The sequence below is a fragment of the Camelus bactrianus genome, chromosome 4, assembly GCF_048773025.1.
Source record: "Camelus bactrianus isolate YW-2024 breed Bactrian camel chromosome 4, ASM4877302v1, whole genome shotgun sequence".
Taxonomy (NCBI): Eukaryota; Metazoa; Chordata; class Mammalia; order Artiodactyla; family Camelidae; genus Camelus; species Camelus bactrianus.
In genome coordinates, this window is record NC_133542.1 from 63,697,359 (window position 1) to 63,712,319 (window position 14,961).

Here is a 14,961-nt window from a genome sequence, read left to right on the forward strand (position 1 = left end):
CTCTTTCAGAAAACCGCTCTCGCCAGGGGGCAAAAAATCAGCTGGAAATGGTAATGTGAAAGGCACTGCAAAGTTCAAGGCAAAGGCCAGTGCTGAGGTCAGAAATGACACTTTCATCTTCTCTGGCAGGAGAAGGGGGGAGGGTTTCAAGTGCCCCAGTTCAAATAATGGCCACAAGGGCTATCTGATGTGACACTGGTCACCTCATTGATTGCTAAGTTTGACTTGGTCAGTTCACGTTAACAAATAAATGTTCTTGAGCTCTGAAGGGAGCCTCGGGAGCTCTTTTTTTTTTTTTTTCTTTTTTTTTTCTTTTTTTAATACAAAGAGACAAAGAGGGTTGAAGAAGAGGCGTGACTTGCCCAACATCACCCGGGAAGAGGGTGCAGAGTCTGGGACTCAGCCCAGCCAGCTGGTTTCTCAGCCCCAAACGTCCTGCTTCTCCCATTAGACATCTGCCTTCAGAGCACCCTCCCTACCAGGCAGAACTTAGATTTCCCAAAGACCTTCATAAACATGCAGCTAATTAACTCATGTAGTACTGGGATCATTTAATTACAGACCCCGGGCTGAGGGCTGGTGGCTGGCCCGAGGTCTCACTAGGGCCAGACCTAGCAGGCACGTGCCTAAGCCTAGCGCAGCCCGGTCCGTTTTCTGTATGAGCCCTCCCTGCCGGTGGGAGCACGTTTATTCCTGACATATGCTAAAGCTTCCGGGGTCGTGATGACCAGGGCTGTGTTCCAGAACACACAGCGGGATGGTGTGGTGAGAAAGTAAAATTAATTAAATTAAATCAAAAAGCCCAGCACACTCTGTTAATGCAGAAACCTTTAATAAGCAGGTCAACTCAGCAAAAAGTGGAAGGGTCAGGGGGAAAGAGGCAGAGAAGGGCGACACTGGCAGACTCAGGTGTTACCATGATGAGCTTCGGTTTTCTCACTGCAGAAAAATGAAAACGGAGAACGAAAAACTAAATCTGGGTTGCCAGGGGCCGGGGGTGTGAAATCAGCGGACATCTCTGAAAACGCCTTGTAAAGATATCAGACAAGTGTCAGCTGCGTTACTGTCTACATGCTCTATGTTGTGACCCTCCCTACAAGTGACCTTGCTGTCCACTGGACTGGACTTGAGAGTCCTTTAAAGACTGGCCAAGTGAGCCGACCAGAGCTGCCGTGTCTCAGAACCGTGTTGCTGGAAGAGTCCTCTGACATGATTTCCAGCATTTTCCACGCTGCTTCTGGAACATATGAAGGGGCGTTACTCAGTGCCACGTTAACAGTAGGTTTTATAACAAAAACTTCTACAAAACACTACAAATAAGATTTTCCTCTTGCAGATTCACAAAACACAGAAGCATCGTCAAAAGCATCTTCACGCTTCTGAGAGGTCTTTTGGGAAACAGACCTGCTCAACTTGGTTAAACATGTTTCTAAAATGTTTGTAAATGTTTTCATCTTGTGCCATCCCCGCCTCCCTCACAAACGCCTTTTTATTATTGTTTTTGAATTCTGCGTACCTGTCAATATCCAAAAGAGGGATTCTCCACAGAACACAATTTTAGGATGTGCTCCTCTAGTTCAACGCTCTCGTTTTAGATAGGAAACATTTGATAGGGGAAGTGAGTTGGCCAAGATTATGTAGCAAATTAAGGATAGAGCTATGATTCCTGATGGAGTTTCTCTTCTCAGAATCCCTATTGGGCACAATTTTTTAGTATCTGTCTGTACTGTCTTACTGTGTTGTCCTGTATTTATAAACGGTGCGTATTTTAAAATGAAGTATGTGTAAAATCACTCACAATAGTTTCTGGAACATTAAATGACTCCATAATTGTGAACTCTGAATACGTCTATGTGTGTGGTTTTGCCAACGAGATCATGAACGCCGGAAGGAGCCATGTCTCCTATACTTCTGTGTATCCCCATGGCTCATGCAGTCTTTCGAGACATACCCCAGGCACTCCACAACTGCTTTCTCTTGACTGGTTGAAAATCAGAGGCAGCCCCAGTTTTATGCCCATTGGAGGAAAGGAGAAAGCCTGACATTAAAGCAATAAAATGAACCATTTCCCCTACGGAGTTAGTCTAACATTAATAAAAGCTTCATGTTGCACTATTACCCTCTCCTCTGATTATTTTCGTGTATTTCATGCTGAATATAAATGTCAGAACACTTTATCTGTCTGAATTTCCATGGGATTTATTGCCACTGAAGGAACACATGCTGTGACTTCTGGCAAGGGGTGCTTTGTCCTCGGTGGCCTTCCCTCTCCAACCCTGTCTGAGGTCCCTCAGTGACTGCAGAGCTGCAGAAACTGGCAAGGATCACTATGTCTGCTGTCATAAGCCAAGGTTCAAAATCTACTTTTCCCGTTTTCCAATTCTAAGATTTGGGGTGACTTGCTTTTACTCTCTGGACGTCTCTATTGAGAACAAGTATGGTGGTTTTGAAGCATTCTTTTCCTCACTCCAACACACTTGGCTCTCCTTAACAGAATGATAATTTTGTTCAGATATCTATACATCCTTCTCCGGATTAGATGATTCATGGGAGGTTATTCTTACCCCAGAACCAGGGATATATTCTTATTTATCTGGACCAGTGATATTTAAATCTGCTATGCACCAAAATCATCGAGAGGGCTTGTTAAAACAAAATGCTGGGCTTCTTTCTGCACGGAGATTCTAGTCCCATAGGCCTAGGGAGGGACCGTCGTATTTGCATTTCTGTTGAGTTCCCAGATGTGGCTGATGCTACAGGTTTGAGCCCCATACTTTTGAAACCACCCATCTAAGCCAGTTGGGGTTTTCCTTTACCGAGTCCATGCTCATCATACTGCTCCCCATACAACAGGCCAGTAAATCAAGAGTCGAGTTTAGTTCAGAGTAGCAGTTTTATTCAGAAAGCCAGCAGACTGGAGAAGATGGTGGACTAATGTCCCAAAGAACCATCTTGCCCTGGCTTACATGCGAGTCTCCTTTGTAGAACAAAGAAGGAGAGGTGAGGAGGTAGATGAAAAAGGGAAAGGCTGTTGCAAATATTTCCTTGGTTCCCACCAGACTCTGAAGAGGGTGTGTTAATTTCTTCTTTCCTGCAGCCATTCAACAAGGCTGGTCAGGATGTTTCCTGTGAGCTAAATGAAAGTATTGAAAGTATTTTAGCTTAACATGCAGAGATGGGAGGCAGGGTTCTGGACCTGGGCCATTCTGTATCCTTTAAACTATTAGGCAACATCCTTTTAGTGATTAACTTGTAGCAAGAACAACAGAATACAAAGGTTAAAGTAAAAGAAGCAGATCCAACACGGAGTCAGCTTTGTTCTTCCTGTAACATTCCCATTCTCCACTTGGTCTCGCTATGATATTTCAAGTCGTTTTAACTCATTTCCCTCAAGAACAGAACCCAAGACAAGGGCATGGGCTCAGGTAGATTATTGGGACATGATTCTAGGAGTCACTGGGAAGAAGTCAGGGTGCGAGAAGGGGAAGCAGGGAAAGCCACCAAGTGGAATTAGTAGATCAGTGTTCTCTGTGTGCCATCGGGAGTCACTCCTGCTGCAGACCTTCTGTAGGACCTAGAGTTTACCCCCTAAGGAATGAGGAGGCCAGGATTTTAGTTCCTGTCCCTCACTCATTTAAGGTTGCTTCTTAGGGCTTCAGTTCTCTAGCCTTTCCAGCCTGGCACATGCAGAGGCTGAGCACACTCTGGTGATGGCCCTCAGGCTCAGAGATGCAGCTTCCTGAGGAAGAAATCAGGACATATATGGGATTTGCTTAATAAGTTGCAGGTGATGTGGGCATGGGCTGAGGGCATAACGTGGAGCACATACAGTGTCACATGTCAATGAACCTTTGATGCAGATCTGGCCAATAAAATGTGAGGAATATCTGCTGGGGGACTCTTGTCAAGCTTTCTGTGTTCTTAAGAAAACAGTAGAAGAAAAATATTTCCCTCAGGATGTCATCATTATCTGAATAGGACATAAAAATTGCTACATCCATATCCTGAACAGGAGAAGTAGCCTTTGGATGAAGGCACTGCTGAGAAGAACAGAGCAGGGAGATTGAAGCAACCTGCACCTTTGATGAAATTATTGAGATACTAACATATCATGGCTGGAGCTACCCTACTGCTAGGTTTATTGTATGATAGAGAACAAATGATGTTTTTGTTTAAGACGTTAAACCATTGTTGGGTTTGGGGTTTTCTGTTACTGGTTGCTGAAACACCTGATATGCTGATTCCCTAAAATGCAAAACTGAAATGGTGCTTAACACCTTTGCTACTCTAAGTGAAGTCCAAGATTTAAAAGCATCACTGGGGACCACTGAGTCAGGATTTGCATTCAGCCAGGTCTCCAGGTAACCCCATGTGCGTATTAAACTATCAGGAGCCCTGCCTTATAGAGCTGTGATGAATAAGAAGCTGATGGACAGGAATCATACCACCCATGCTGAATTGGGTTATTATTTTATACTGACACCTTCATACTTCCTTCTAGTCATTTTATTCCTCATTCCTTATTTAAAAGTAAGATTGCATCAACCTATGGAAATATATACAAATGTGGAACTCATCACTGGTTAATTAGTCTAGAAGGTAATTTTGTTCTTTAACGTAGGAGTTAATTTTCCTAAATATTAATGAGCAATTAGAATTCTGTTCTGAAAACAGAAGACGTTGTGAGTTGAGGGTGAGTAGTCGGAGGTGAAGAACAAAAGGATATACAAACAAACATAGTTACATATTGGGATTCTTCGTGGGCTTGTTTTTCTAAGCCTGACACCTGGCAATTTGAATGAAAGTAAAACAGCTAGCACCAGGGTGACCCTCGTAAACAAATGAATCATCTACTGGGGGCAAAAAAGAAAGAAAGGCAGAAAGAAAAATGGCAAGCTCTGTTATCATTTTAGAAGGCCTGAAATGTGACTTTAGCTGGAAATAGCCCAAAGCAGCATTTCTTCACGGGTAGTCTTCAGAATTTCATGGAGTAAAATAGATATTACTTAGTAATGACTCTGTGGTCAAACGAATGTAAAGAATGTTGCAAAACAACAGTGAAGAGGTGAGCAGCTTGTTTACTAGGTTGTTCACGACAGTAGGTCCGTATTCAAGAGTCTGTTTTTCCCTCTTCCAGAACTTGGGCAGAATTTCCCTAGCAGGTTCCTGTGTTTGCACTCTCACCCCCCACACTCCTATCTCCATGGAACAGCCAATGTACTGCTTTCAAAACGCTGATGAGTTTGGGTCGTTCTCCTGCGCAGAACGCATCAATGCAGTTTATACTCGTATTTGTATTTTTCTCCTCTAACGATGCCAACAGGTTCCTTCTTTAGCTTTTATGTGTTTTTCTAGGGTCGTGGCTGACAACCTCCCTTATTCTTCCATTTTGTTGAATATGCCAAGATACTTCTTATCTGAGTATTTTTACGTACTTAAATATGATCTCCTCTGAGAGGCCATTTCTTACACTCTCCTCTTCTCTTAGAACACCCTGCAAATTTCTTTTGGAGCAAGTTATACTTCATAGTAAGCTTTCTATTTGAATAATTTGTTATTAAATTTTTCTTTCTTTCCCTAGAAGAAAACCAGTAAGTAATCTTATTCACTATCATATCCATGTGCCTGGGACAGTGTCTGATGCATAGGGGACAGTAAGTGAATATTTAGTTAACGGTTGAATAAATTGTGAATTGCTAAAATGTATAGGGTTTTTCAAGTACATTTGAACATGGGGAATTTTTTTTTCCTTTCCCAGCCTAGAAGGAATATTCATGAAATATATTTTGAGAAATGCTTTTCTAAAGTCCATTCTAGTGTTCCTAAATGTGAAAAGGAGAATGTAAGATATAACCACGTTTCAGACTCTGACTAGCTGTTTGACCACAGGCAAAGTTATTTCAAGCTTGAGATTCGCTTGTGGAATGATGAGGCTGGTTGAGATAATCTCTACGTTCCTTTACAGCTCCCCCATTCTGAACTTCTAATCACACAGAAAGAGTACTGCATTCACTTTGGTCATGGCGTGAGCTCTCCAAAAGGAAGTCAAATCAGACTGACCTCATTTCACTCTGGAGTATTTATAGCCCAGGATGGTAGATCAGGTAAAGGAAGTCGGTACAGCATATCTAGCTTTCCACAAGTCATTTCACAAAGTCTTCCTTGATGTCTTTGTAGAAAGGAGTGAGGAATGGGGTCTTGATGGAGGCGTGATGGACTAGTTTTGTAACTGGTTGAAAGATGGTCCCCAGGAGTGCTAATTAATGGATCAATGCCAGCGTTGAGGACAGGGACTGGCGACAGCCGGCAAGCTCTGTCCTTTGTCCTGTCCTGTTCAACATTTCTATCAGTGTCTTGGATGAAGAGTGAGAGTTCATGATCATCAAATATGTAGGTGACATGATGATAAGAATATGTTGGATGACAGAATAGGAATTCACAGTGATCTGAACAGCCCAGAGAAATGATCTGTATCTGAATGAGGAAATGTAGTCACATAAAGACAAAGTCCTAGAAATAGAAGTCATCACAAAATTTATAATTACAAAAATGTGTGTATAAGTGTGCACTTGTGTGTGTGTGCATTGTGCATATATATGCCCGGGTGACCTTTTGGAATTTTAGTTGATAGTAAAATCAAAATAATAAAAACACATGTTGTGGTGATCATTTTGCAATGTATACCAATATTGGATCATTATGTTGTACACCTGAAACTAACATAATGTTATAGGTCAATTAGAGCTCAATAAAAATTAATTTAAAAAATCAGAATAATAAAATAATGGAAGATGGCTACTCAACATGAATGTTTGCTATAAATTCAAACTTCATAAATAGAAAGCTAGTATGTAAAAAGAATCAGGTGATAAATACCATCTTTTCTGATGGGGCTCAGAGTACCACTTCCAATTTTTAAGAAGACAGGTTAGAACATGATTACAGAAGAATGACTGAGATAGAGACAGAGTTGAAGGAACTGAGATTTGGCCTGAAGAAGAGAAAACATAATTTTGGAGACTACTGTGCCCATCAGGATTATGTGTCTCTGTGATGCAGTTCCTCAGTACCTGAACCTCTCTCATCACGCACCCATCAAATTGTTTCTCATTACTTGTGTGTCCCCTTCATGAGGTTCTGTAAGGGCAGGTTTGGATCTGTTTGATCACCACCAATGAAATCAATGAGTTGCTGAATAAATCTTTTCCTTAAATATCTTCAATATTGTGAAGAAGAACCCTTTTTGTGTATTCTTTGTAATTCAGTGGGAGAGCAGTAGGATCAAGTGCAGACCAAAATGTTCTCCACGTAATAATCACGTTTCCAAACATGGTGTGGACGATGGGACAAATAGTGAGTGTCCCATCACTGGTGGCAGTCAAGCCACATACGGAATTTGGAGGACCATTTGTCTGGAGCCACCATAGACAGAACTCAAACCACACATTGTGTTTAACCTGAGGGACTTTCGTATCCCTTCAGACCTGATTTTGATTTAGAGGTCTGTTGTTCTGTAAAATTTGTTCTGATCCAAAAGAATGAGAAGGTATTTCATAAATATTGTCTGCCATCGTGTGCCTCTGGGCTTTTACTCTTTGTTCTGCCAATTCATAGCTCACTCAAATTTTGTGCGTAAAAATCCTACCCATCTTTATAAAATTTCTCACATTTCGCTTTTGTTTAAAATATTTAATGAACAAATCACCAGAACTAATCCCTTCCTCCTCTGCATTTCTGTAGAACAACCGACTTTCTCTCTTACATCCTGATCATTTTTTGCCGTATGAGGTTGATTGCAAATCTGACTTACTACCAATTCAAAATAGAGGGGGCATGTACATGTGCAGGACAATTCATACATCCATCAATAAAAGGATTCCCCTTTTGTGCCACATTTCTGCCAGGACCTCTTAATGGAAATGGCAAGCTTATATCCGTTATTCGGATCTTTTAAATATTTACCTGCCTATGAACAACAGAACTTCTCCTGGTTTTTTTTTTTTTTTTTTTTTTTCCCTTACTCTCCAAATATGTGCAGAAACAAGTATCAGACCTCTTTTTCTTTGGAGACCAAAATCTATCTTCCCTCAAGGTGTTGTTGAAATAGGGGTGAGGAAATAAACCCCAGACCAAAGGAAAGGAAAAGAAAAACAGAGTGAAAGTGATAGAAATATACATTCAGACTCCAGGGTGGCAGAAAGAAATCTGGATAGTATCTGTTGCTGTCACTTAATTTTGGTTGACAAGTTTGTTTACCAACATGTGGTTTCTAGTCTGGCAGAAAAATAAGATTTTTCAAGAAACTCTGTTGTGATTCTTTCATATTTCTCTTTGGGCATAAATAGTTTCATCCAATAATATTTGGATGATTTAAGAGTAAATGAGAAGCATATGAATTAAAGTTCCCTCAAAATGTTCTTTGGTTTTAGAAGAGAGGGCAGAAGTTCCTAGAGGAAGACTCTGCCAGGTTTGTGCTCGATTTGGGAACGTTGGACATCATCTAGAAATCTCTTTTACTGGGGGTCCCCCTCCTCCAAACCCCACCACTGGCTCTTTTTAGAGTTTAGTAGTAATTATTTTGCCTACAGCACTGGGCTTCATGCCACAGAGAACCAGATGGGTTTCCTATCCTTAGAAAACTAATATTTATTTTGTATCAGTAATAAAAGTCAGTGTCTGTCAGGGTTCTAAGCTCTTTGTAGTAGGTATCACTGTATTTAATATTTAGAATGATCTGATGAGATAGGGACCATGATCTTCTCACTGTGTAGCGTGATATTCCCATGTTGCCGCGTGGTACTCCTGTTCTGCAGATGAAGAAACTAAGGCAGAGAGGCATATAAGAATTCATTCAACATTAAAAAGCTGGCAAATGCGTCAGCCGGGAATTGAACTCAGGCAGTCTGGCTCCAGCATTCTTACAGTTAATGTCTGCACATCTCTGTTTCTTGACCTCCTGCAACACAACACTTACTCTCAGCCAGGCATTAATACACTGCCTTGTTTTACTCTCAAGGCTACACCGTGTGGTAGATACCCTTCCAATATTTTTGTCAGTGATTCAGCTGGGTCTCAGAGGCAGTTTGAAACAAGTGTATTCAGTTCATAGAACTAGGGAATGGTAAGACCCAGGATTTGAATTCAGATTTCATCTAACACCTGCCTCAGGCTAGTCTTGCTCCAAGAGTGGTGGGTGAATTAACTGCATCAGAACTGCCTGCAGGCGGGTGGTGGGGCTGTGCTGGTTAAAAGAAAGGTCCAGATTTCAGACGATCTTTGTAACCACTGAAGCAGCATCTCTGAAGGAGGGCCTCAAGATCTTCATTTTTAAAAAGTGATCAGGTGATTTTTGACTCACAAAATTGAAAGCCTTATGCTGCCAGCAGAAACCTCTAGTGCGGAAGAAGCCCCCACCAGCCAGTGTTATTAGGGAATTGACAAGGGGGTAGGAGGTGAAAATGTATTGCGTGTGGACTGACAAAGGAATGAAACAGCTTCAAAAACACAAACTGGAAAATCAGGTGATTCTGGAAATTGCCCGTTTCTAGATTCATTGCAGAGCTATGGCTGATTATCGATTCTGGAAACTTCTTGAGGCTTAGGGGCGTGGAAGCAGGAGAGAGGTCAGCGTGGTGGGGCACAAAGACCATGATGCTAGAGTCAGTCCCTACCTCTTACTCTTACTGTTCTTTGACTCTAGGTGACTTAGATAGTCTCTCTGCATTTTAAATTCTCTGTCTGTAAGATATTTGCCTCCTTGACTTTTTATGCAAAGTAAGTGAGCTACACATCAAAAGCAGTGGACACACAGTAGGTATTCAGTAGTTTCTTATTTATTTATTTTCTGTCTGCTTATGATGTTTCACAACAAGTCACATTTTTAGGTAGCTTCAGTTGTCAACTCACTCCCTGCCCACACCTGCATTAAACTAGCTATAATAAATTTCTAGTTTGTCAATTATTTCCATTCCTTTGGACCGTTCCTTAAGAAAGCATTTGTCCATTAATGTGAAGTTTACTGTTGATGATGGGTGATGACTTATCCGGTGCACTTTCACCAAAGAAAGATGAAGGCATGCAGGATTATAACAAAGGAATGAATGTCTACTAGGAAAAAAATATCAGAGACTTACACATTTGTAATAGGAATATTTAGGGGCAAAATTCTCAACGAATATCTTTAAGAATATCATTTAAATTGTAAATTCTGTTACCTTCTCTATTTGAAATACTAGTTCAGAAATCATACCTTTTTGGGGTGGGGGAACATAAAAATGTCAAGGTGCAAATTTAGAGGTCATTTAGAACAGCTCTTAGGCAATGTTTCTACTTGGAGGAAAGACAGCAACTTGCTGATATTATGTAGCACATTGAAGTTCTCATTTGTTACTCAATAAACCTGATGAGATAGAAGCCATGCACCATTTTGCAGATGAGAAAGGTAAGGCTCAGAAAGAGAAGGATGCTTACCAAGATTGCTCAAATCACCCAAGACCAGGACTTGAATCTAAACGCTAGAATCTTTGTCCTTTACTCCTGTCTGTAGGCTATGGTGCTTCCTGATTCCAGGCAGGCAAATTATTACGGATGAATTCCTTTCCCTATCTCTTTCAATCTCTCTTTTTAGAAACTTTTAATTAGTCCCCGACTCTCTGCCATTATTAGTATTTGTTATTATGTATTAAGAGTCATCCTTGTTCCTTTCTCCTCCTCTGTTCCCCTCCCCAAGCTTCCCACTCTGAGGCTTCTGGTTTTAATTGTTATATTTTTTCACCAGTGATCAGTGGAGCTTCTCTAATGATCTCAACTCATTTGGAGGGTTTATAGCTCCAGCACAGAACTCCAATAAAAGGAAAAGAGAAGCTTCGCTGGGATCCCCTGAGGCTTTGCTTCTGCCAAGAACAAAGTCTTTTGCTGCTCACTATCCCGCCCCTACCCAAGGTTCCGTCTTGGGTGGCAAGATTTGCATCTCCTGTTCTTCTCTTCACCTTCCCATCCTTGACCTCTCCTCCTCCTCACTGCCCCAGGATATCCCTCTGAGATTTCTGCACACAGTAGGCACGCACGCACGTGATTACTATTGTTGAAGGATGCAATAAGTAAGTGCATTAATGAGGGAAGAAGGGAGGATGAAAGGAAGATTTATGGCCCACTTAGCATTGCCAGGGAACTTGCGAAGTCCTTAGTTGACTCTAGTGCTTATAGTCGCATGGAAGTAGTTTTATATATAAGGAGATAGGCACAGAGCACTATTAAAATAATCTCCATGGCCAGACATAGTGGGACTTGAAACAGCTAACATTACTGAGCATTTGCCATGAGCCAAGCACTTTACATGCATTCACTCTTTAAGCATCACCACAACCCTGTCATACACTTGCTCTTATTACCCTTATTTTGTAGCTGGGGAAATACATGGGCAAGCCAGGATTCTAACCGAGGTGGTCTAGCTCCAGAGTGTGGGTCCTTAATCTTTACTTTACAAGTAGTGCTGATATTAGGACACATCTCCCGCGGACTGAGCTTAATCATTATGCATTTAAACCTTTGAAAGGTTTTGTCCATCTATTATCTAATTTAATCACTAAAAACATTCAGTAGTGTGGGAGAAAATAATACTGTTATTTATCTTTGATTTGAGGGAGAGTCGAGGGCAAGAGGGGATTATGGCTTTTCCCCACATCTAAAACCCTGCAAGGATAGAGGCAGGGTCAGAACGCAAATCCACGAGCCGTGAAAGGTGATAGACACAAAGTGACCGTGGAGGTTAGTGACATCCCACCCCGACAGTGTCACGTGCTCCTCGTTTTATAAGGTTTAGGCTGCTTAGCTTCTCTGAGACTTGGTATTTCTTACCTGCAAGATAAAGATGCGAATGCCTGTCTCACAGGATTGGGGTGAGAATGCTATTAGGTGCTTTATCTGCTAGAACATGGCAGACATACTGTGCGTTTGATTTTCCTTCCCAGGTTCGTCAGAGATACTTGGTGTCAAGGTGAGCCACTCAGACAATCTGGGCAGGGAGGTCCTCAGCTCATTTACATGAAACTGGACCTTCTTATCTCACTATTCCACGATGCTCATCCACCATGGGGAGAAATGAGAAAAACCATCATGTGTATGAATGAATTGACTTCTCTTTGCTGACTCATGGCTGTCCTAACTCTCTTGCTCCTGGATAAAAGCCCAGATGAGGTGCACATCAACACAGTGACCACAATCATTGAGACTCCTAGAAGCTCTAGGTTGGGAAGAGCTAAGATTTAAATCCCTCATCTTAAAGAGAAGGAGAAAGGGACACGTATAGGGGAGAAGAATCACCTGTTTTCATGTGGTTTGAAATGGCAGGACTGGGACTAAAACTCAGGTCTGGCTAAAATCATACCTTTTTCTCTTATGCTGCTTAGAGATTACCTGGAGAATGGAGCTTGGCGTGGGATCTAAGTCAGGGAAACCCAAACAAGAACCTTTCAAGGTATATCTCCCCAGGGAGATTGTTCCCACTAGGAGCAGGGGCTTCTGAAGCTGTCCAGGGAGTCATACTGGCTGACAATGATGGAGCCCGTCAGTTCCTTGTCTGATTAATGAAAAACATCTAATAAACATGAGGAGAAAGGCCAAGGAGTCTAATGTTTAATTATCTGCCCAATGATTGAAAGTCTAATTTCATTTGCCTGTGCTTGTTTGTGAAGGCTCCTATATTCTCCAGCAAGGAAAGAACTTCAGAGTGCAGGGATTTAATACAGATGAATTCATTAAGGTGCTTATTAATGTATACATCCTAGTAGCTTAATATTCCATCAGTTGTCAGCTCCTCTCAATTCTGGATGTGGAGCCAGAAAATAGGGAAAACATTCTTAAGAATTTGTCACTTCAATCCAAACTTAGCAGTGTGTCTGCTGATCATTGATTATAATCCCGAGAATTAATTAATTTTCTTTTGTTTAATTATATTTTATTTTGGAATTGGATACAATTATCTTACAGTTCATATGGATATGTAAAAGGCCTCTGGCAGACCAGTGGGCAACAGAAGTCTTAGTGCAGAAAAATTAGTACACTGAATTTAAATAAATAAATATGTTAATGAATATTAACTATTTTTTATGCTTTTATCTAAGTATTTTTTTATTGAAGAACAGTTGGTTTACAATGTTGTGTTAATTTCGTGCGCACAGCACAGTGATTCAGTTACACACACTCACACACACACATACATATATTCCTTTTCATGTTCTTTTTCATTATAGGCTATTATAAGGTATTGAGTATAGTTCCCTGTGCTATACAGTAGGATGTTTTGTTTATCTGTTTTACATGTAGTAGTTAGTATCTGCAAATCCTGAACTTCCAGTTTATCCAAAAATGTGGAATGCTTCACAAAGTTTGCCTGTCATCCTTGTGCAGGGGTCACACTAATTTTCTCTGTATCGTTCCAGTTTAGTTTATGTGCTGCTGAAGTGAGTACTGTTTATTTTTCATGTATCTTAAAACAATCAGAGAAAAAAATTTTGAGGCCAAAGACTATATTAAAGTGTGAACACAAAGGGATAAACGAGCATTCTAGACAATTTCCTGCTTAGAGCATCTGCCAGTTACTAGGGGACCTACACCCAGAGTTTCAAGGACACTTTTGATCCAAAGGAAAGGGACAAGCCTGGAGCCTAGTACTGTGAGGTCAGACAGATCACCTACATTAAGCCAAGACCCCAGATGGCAACACTATCACTGGATGAACTAGGAGGAAAAATGCCCAGAGAGGTCTCTGTGAGGTTCAAAGACACAAGACCTATATTGATATCTGAATCCTGTTCACCAGAAGTTCATGAATCAGAAGGGATGTGACAAAATTAAATTTTATCGTCATGCTTCAGGGATTTTATTTTATTTTTTATGGAGAAGTAAGTAGATTGAGTAATTGTATATTTTATTAACTTAAATATGTCTGTTATATTTCTTAGGTAATCATTAAAAGAATGGCAGAATGTATAGTTTCCAAATTAGTAAAGAAGAAATATTAGCTCATTCCAAAATAAAAGAGAAAAAGGAAATAAAAGTAAAATATAGAAAACTTGGAATAGATAGAAAGCACACAATAAAACGGTGCAAATCCAACCATATCAGTAATCATAGTCAATGCAAATAGATTACTCTCTGCATTGAAAAGATTTAACTGAATAAAAATAAATAAAATCCACCTACAGACTATTTACCAGAGAAAACCTAAAACACAAAATGTACCCACAGATTGAAAAAAAAACACAATAGAAAAATATAACAGGAAAAAAACTTACAGCCTTAGAGCTGGCATCACTGTTCAGATTTCAGATATCCTAGAGACTAAGTTCAGATAAAGATCTTTAGAAGAGGTAAAGAGGGCCATTCTGTAGAGAAAATTAATTCAATTTACTAAGAAAATTTTAAAATCTGAAATTTGTAGTTACCTAATAATACAGTTTCTAACTATGCAAAGTGGAAAATTATGAACCTTCAAGGGAAAAATGACGAGTCCACACGATAGTGAGAAAGTGTAACACATTCCTCAGTAATGAATAGATAATATAGGTTACTCAACATCAATACCAAGGCTGATCAGTGGACTACTGCCCCAACAGTATTTTGTGGACAGTTCAAAGTAATTGATCGTTTTCTGTGTCAAAAAACAATTCTCAACAAGTTTCACAAATTATCATTAGATCACTAAATTTTTCTGACCAAAATGAAATTGTTAAATGGCAATATAAAAAGGATAAGAAACGTAAACATAAATAAATGTATATATGTAGATATGTACTCATGCACTGCACACACCTCAGAAGAAGATCGCATCTATACTTATATTCAGAAATTTAAATAAAATAACGTTCTAAGTCACTCACGGGTCAAGAAAGAAATTAGAATAGACATTGGAAAATAGTTAGACCTGCAGAACTATGGAAATCCTCTCTATCAAGGTCTGTG

The 14,961-nt window shown here is 40.3% G+C and overlaps 1 non-coding gene across 1 annotated transcript; it reads right to left on the reverse strand.

Moving 5' to 3' along the window:
• Positions 1 to 13,361: 13,361 nt before the first annotated feature.
• LOC123615945 (U6 spliceosomal RNA) lies at positions 13,362 to 13,468 on the reverse strand. Its single transcript, XR_006723774.1, has one exon. It is a non-coding gene; the product is annotated as a U6 spliceosomal RNA (small nuclear RNA).
• Positions 13,469 to 14,961: the final 1,493 nt, after the last annotated feature.